Here is a 6,670-nt window from a genome sequence, read left to right as displayed (position 1 = left end):
ATTTTTCAAAACTGATTAATAAGATGGTTATAATAATTAATACATTACATATTGTTTTCTTCAACAATGTACTTATTCAAAATATAAGATGCAGACATAATATCTTGTCTAAACACTATAAGTACAAATCTTTCTTCTCATTGAACACTAAGAGAAAGTAGCTGTGTATCCATTCTATTTTGTATATACAAATATATACATTTTTTACTACAAAATGGACTTTCACTTATATCCACTTTTTTTTTTAGTTTTGTCAGAAATGGGTGTTCCATTGTCGTTCAAATATTTTAGGTGCTTGAATTCAGCAAAATACTCTGAAATAGCCCAATAATCCATAATAGTAGTGGGTTATTAGCAGAACTGGCAATGTCAGAATTTGCTGACTTGAGCCTTTTACAGCACAACATATTAATATGGCTTTACTTTTTATACCTCGTGATTAAGCTTTTCTGCTGGATGGCTAACAAAAAGATAAAGCAAGACTTATATAACAAAAAATGTAACTTTTGTATGTGACAAGGTCCATCAAATCCCCTCAGGATTTATCCTGAAAACATGTACAGCAGTTTGTAGATCTTTTGACAGTGTCAACCATCTGGATGAGGCCCAGCCATTGCTTGAACAATTTGCTCTCTGTAAAATCCTGAGAAAATGCTTTCTCTCTAGGTGACTCCTTAGGCACACTCTTCAGTGTTGGTCACTTTCCTCTGTGGCTCCATAATCTCCTTGATCAGAAAATTTGGGACACCACTGAGTTACACGATGTTACTGTACAGGTTCTCTTATGTCCTGGTCCTCACTGGCCTTGAAGGGCTAGGGCCAAAATATTGGCTATTGTTGTAGCCCTTTGAAAAAGAAACTTTCTTTCAAACATATTTAGATAAACTACTGTATAAATAAAACAAAAGGTACATACATATTGAAATAGTTCCAGCCCTCTTAAAATGCTTTTGTTTTGATACAAGTTCTTTTTATTGGTTGCTTTTTAACATGTAATAGTTTTAAGATATAACTCAAGGTAAATAACCAAAATCTTAAAACATTATGCGTTTTTAAAAGTTTTTACATTAATTTTAATGAGAAAGAAATAACAATGAGGCAATTTACATTATGCATTTTGGTGGAGATAAGAATCAATGGGGTAATTAATACACTGAAAGAACCACAAAAGTTAATACATAATCGAGCAACAGCTCACTGTGAAAGAATATTTTCTGAAAATAAGTGAAATGAAATGCTTGTAATTTAAAAATTAAATGTATTGTGAAAAATATAAAAAAAGATCTAAAAATATCAAGACCTACAGCCACTACTAATATTTAGTGTACATTCTCTTAGATTTTATTCCTATGGGGAAAAATGTGAGAAGAGCAATTATTCATATAATATTATGCGTATAAATGAAGAGCAGGGGCCAGGGAGATGGCCCAGTGGAATAAGCGCTTCCCTGGCAAGTGCAAGGGCCTTAGTTCCATCCCCTGTTCCGCAAAAATAAATAAATAAATAAATAAATAAATAAATAAATAAAGAGCTATGGTGAATATAAAAATGAAAGGCTGATTCAATAAGACAAATATATAAACATTTTAAAGCACAAATTAAAACAGACTAATAGGTCAAAATAACTAGCATTCAAATGTGTGGTTCAGTAGCAGAGTCTAATGTGGGTAACACCTGAGTGTGATACCCACCACTGAAAAATTTTTAAAAAGCTGAACTGTGAAATAAAAAATGTAGAGACCCAAAAGATGACAATGATATAAAAACCTGTTAGTTTGCCAGTTATATTGAGGTTGGGGAAAAGAGATGTGTGTTCTTTTTTTCCAACCACAATATTTTAATTTATTAAGTTATGAAATAACCACAATATCATACAAGCAACAAGCCAAGAAGTCTAGGAATCCTGGGCACAATTTAGTGTTAATGTTGGATGAAACACTTCGCAAGGGCAGCATGACACTATTTAATGATATTCAGAATCACTGTAATGCTACACATCAATTTTGTATAAATTGCAAATGATTACTTAAATGACTGAAATTAGCATTACTTTGGCATAATCAAATTATACATCTCTAGGGTCAGCTAAGGAAAGGGACAGCAAGACAGACTAAAGTGCTGTGTTAAGACCTCACCAGAAAAACCTAGCAGCTGTGTCTCCCTCATTCTCAGTGATAAGCACAGTGTTGAGGAGGCTAATAAGGAAAGGTAGTAAGAGACATACAAGGGAAACAGTTTGTGGTTAAGAGGACATTTTTTTTCTTTTATCTGAAAGTTTCAAAAAAATTAATTACAATTTGATCTTCCCTACTGGGAGATTGCAGAATGCTCCAGTGGTCAGATAGCCAGGGGCAAAGTCTTCAGGGCCACCCAAATAGGTGGTCTTCTTCCAATCTTTGTGCTCTGTTTGCATCCACTGTGCAGATCCAGTGGAGAGTGTGACATGAGGCAAATTCCTGTACTGCCACCGTCATTCTACCACCATGCGGAACTTCTACACACTGAAATACCAGCTTCCCTTCCAGTTAATAAACAGCCATGGCTGCTGACAAGGGCACTACTGGATGTTCCCACCTAAATAGACCAAGTGCTGAGTGACATTCTGGGAAAAGGATTACAAGGAGGTAAAAGCCCAGAAATAAAAATAAGAAAACAACAAAGTTTCACCTTTCTCCTAACTTTACCTAGAGGTAATCCTGCCTATTAACATGTCAGAAAATATTAAAAGGATATGAAGTTTGAAAAAAGATTTAAAGAATTCAAATAGTGGGGTATAATAACTGTGTGAGCTTCGATAAGTTACTTAACCTGAGTTTTATCTTCTTTACCTAAAACCAATTAAAGAGGACAATAGTTACAAACCTATTTAATTCATAGAAGAGTAAGCTGATTAACATCCTGCTTGTACCCATGAGCTTCCACCAAAGAACTGAAAAACAGTTGGAAGCACATGCATGTTGATCGAGACTCTGGGGTCAGAGCTGGTCATAAGTGACCCACACACAAAATACCTATTTGACTTCAGCTTCTATATTAATACATACTGTATATTCTATTACTTATGTATTTCATTTAAATAAAAAATAATGTTTTGAAGTATTGACAATCAAGTAAAATTAAGTCTATGATATTTATCTTCCAGTATAGTGCAGCCATAGCCCAAATTTCAGCTTGAGAAATTCAAATATATGCAAAAGCACAAAGCCAGGCCTGGTGGCACATGTCTGTAATCCAAGCATTCAAAGGCCTAAGGCAGAAGGATCACCATGAGTTCGAAAACAGCCCAGATTATTAAAGTGAGTTCAGAGCCAGTCTAAACTACATAGCAAGATTGCCTCAAAAAAAAAAAAATCTTAACTGCATAGGAATTGAAATTATCCCATGTATATTATCTGATCACAGTGCAATGAAACTGGAAATTATTGACAAAAGAAACTACAAAAACACCATAAACACGTGGAAATTAAGTAACAACCTCTTAAACAACAAGTGTTGTTCATCTCTTAAACAACAGATGAAATTAAAGAAGAAATTTAAAAATATTTACCATCAAAAAAAATGTAAATACAACTATACAAAACCTGTGAGAGGGCACTGGGGAGATGGCTCAGTGGAATAAGTGCTTCCATGGCAAGCGCAAAGGCCTGAGTTCAATCCCTGGCTCTGAAAAAAAAAAAAATTTGTGAGAGGCAATGAAAGCTATCTTGATAGGGAAATTTATAGCAGTAAATTCATACATTAGGAAAACAGAACAATCACCAATAAATGATCTTATGCTGCACCTCAAGCTCCTAGGAAAAGAAGAGCAAGTCAAGCCCAAAACCCAAAGAAAGCAGGAAATTATAAAGATTAGAGCACAAATTAATGCATTGGAGATGAAGAAAACATCACAAAGAATAAATGAATCAAAGAGATAGTTCTTCAAAAGAATAAATAAAATTGATAAAACCCTAGCCAACCTAATCAAAAAATGAAAGGAAAAACCCAAATTCATGAAATAAAGAAGGAAAAGGGAAAAAGCAGTATAGAGCCTAGAAAAATTCAGATCATCAATACCTACTTCCAAAATGTTTACTCTCACAGGATAGATAACACAGAGAAAATGGACGGTTTCCTAGATATGTATGAAATGCCAAAGCTGAGTCAAGAAGATATAATAACTCTAATAACACAATAACAAGAAAAGAAATTGCAAATGTAATTTTAAAAGCCTAGCAACAAAAGTAAGCCAGGTCTCGATGGATTCATAGCAGAATTATACAAGACATTTAGAGGAGATTTAATACCAGCTTTTCTCAAACTCTGCAATGAAATTGAAAGTGAAGCAACTTGCCCAAACTCATTCCTAGAGGCAACTATTACTCTGATTCCAAAACTAGAGAAAGATCCAACTATAAAAGAGAACTACAGGCCAATGATGTAGATATCTCTAATGAAAATAGATGCAAAACTCCTCAAGAAAATATTAGCAAACAGAACCCAGAAAATCATCAAGAATATTATGCATCATGACCAAGTGGGATTCATTCCAGGAATGCAGGGATGGTTCAACGTATATAAATCCATAAAAGTAATACACCACATCAATAGAACCAAGAACAAAAATCACATGATCATCTCAATAGATGCAGAAAGATTTGACAAAGTCCAACAGTCATTCATGATAAAAAAAAACCCTACAGAGAATTGAAATAGATGGTCTATATCTCAATATGATGAAAACCGTCTATGAGAAACTAATAGCCAACATCACACTAAATGGGAAAAAACTGAAGGTCTTCCCTTTAAAATCAGGAAGAAGAAAAGGGTGTCTCCACTACTACTCAATATAGTTCTGGAAACATTAACCAGAGCAACTAGATAAGAGAGAGAAATAAAAGGAATAAGGTTGTAAAAGAAGTGAAACTGTCATTATTTGCAGATGAAATAATATTCTACATTGAAGACCCCCAAAACTCCACCAAAAGTCTTGTAGATTTAATCATGAAATTCAGCAACATAGCAGGATGCAAAGTCAACACCTAAAAATCAGTAGCATTTTTGTACTCAAACAATGAACACACTGAGAGAGAAATTAAGGGAAAAAATGCTTTTCACAATAACATCCAAAAAAGGAAATATTTAGTAATTAATCTCACAAAGGATGAAAAAATTCATACAGTGAAAATTGTGGTACTCTGAGAAAGGAGATTAACAAGGACTTGAGAAGATGGAAAAATATTCTATGCACCTTGATAGGAAGAACAAACATTGTGAAAATAGCCATACTCCCAAAATTATTATACAGATTCAATGACTCCTGATTAAAATACCATTAGTAGAGCCTGCAAGATACCTCATCAGACTAAGCACCTGCTTAGGCAAGCACAAGGACCAGGATTCAATCCCCAGCACCACCTGTCACACCAGTCCTACCTCACAGGCATGCTGAGAAGGTGAACATTTCCAGCCATGGTGGTTATCCCAGCACTAGGGACGCTGAAAACATGAGGATCACTATGAGTCCAAGCTGTGTACTGAGACCTTGTACCAAACACATAAATTTAAAAATAAGATAAAATTAGTATACCTCACAGAGCTAGAGAAAATTTCCTCAAATTCATTTGGAACCATAACAGACCCAGAATATCTAAAGCCATCCTGGGAAACAAAAGAAAGTTCGGAGATATCACAATCCCCAACCTGAAATTATATTATAAAGCTGTTATGATAAAATCAGCATAGTACTGGCATAGAGACAGACTTGAGGCTGAATTAAACAGATTAGAAGAGCAGACATAACTGCAAACATACTCAGCCACCTTGTCTTTAATAAAGGGGCCAAATATGCTCACTGGGAGAAAGCCTCTTTAATAAGTGGTTCTGAAAAAAAACAGGTTTCCAAATGCTTAAGACTAAATCTAGACCCATCCCTGCCACCATGCACAAAGCTACAGTCAAAATAAAGCAAAAATTTAAATATTAGAATAGAAACACTAAATCTTCTGCAGAAAAAGACAGGTAGAAATCTTAAAAACATAGGTGTAGGTAGAGAGATCATGAACAAAAACCAAACTGCATGGGAAATACTTCAAAGAATCAACAACTAGAATCTCATGTTTTTGAAAAGTTTCTGCACTTCAAAGCAAATATCCATGGGGCTGGTGAGATGGTTGAGTGGGCTAAAGCACCTACTTAGAACAAGCTAAACTAAGCAAAGCACAGGGACCGCAGTTCAATTCCCTAGCACCACATGCCAGCCAGCCCTGCCCCCTGGTGGGCTGAGCTGGCCACACACACACTAAATAAATTAATTAATTAATTAAAAAATAAAGATATGGTTTCTCTTCTCATTAAACCTATATAAAAAAGCAAATATCCAACAGAATAAAAAGAATTCCATAAACTAGGAAAAAAGTATAACTGACTATCCCTCTGACAAAGGCCTTCTATCTAGAACATATAAAGAATTTTGAGTAATCAGACCCCCAATTTCAAAATCCCAATCCAAAAATGGGCCTCTGAGATGAATATACACTTCTTAGAGGAAGAAATACAAATGACAACTAAATATATGAAAAAATGTTCAACATCATTGGTCAATCAAGAAATGCAAATTAAAACAACATTGAGATTCCATCTCATCCCAGAAAGAATAACTAACATCAAGAAGTCAGACACTAACAAATAC

Source organism: Octodon degus, unplaced genomic scaffold, assembly GCF_000260255.1.
Source record: "Octodon degus isolate 3935 unplaced genomic scaffold, OctDeg1.0 scaffold00368, whole genome shotgun sequence".
Taxonomy (NCBI): domain Eukaryota; kingdom Metazoa; phylum Chordata; class Mammalia; order Rodentia; family Octodontidae; genus Octodon; species Octodon degus.
The sequence above is the reverse complement of the archived record's forward strand: the minus strand, read 5'-3'. Positions refer to the sequence as shown.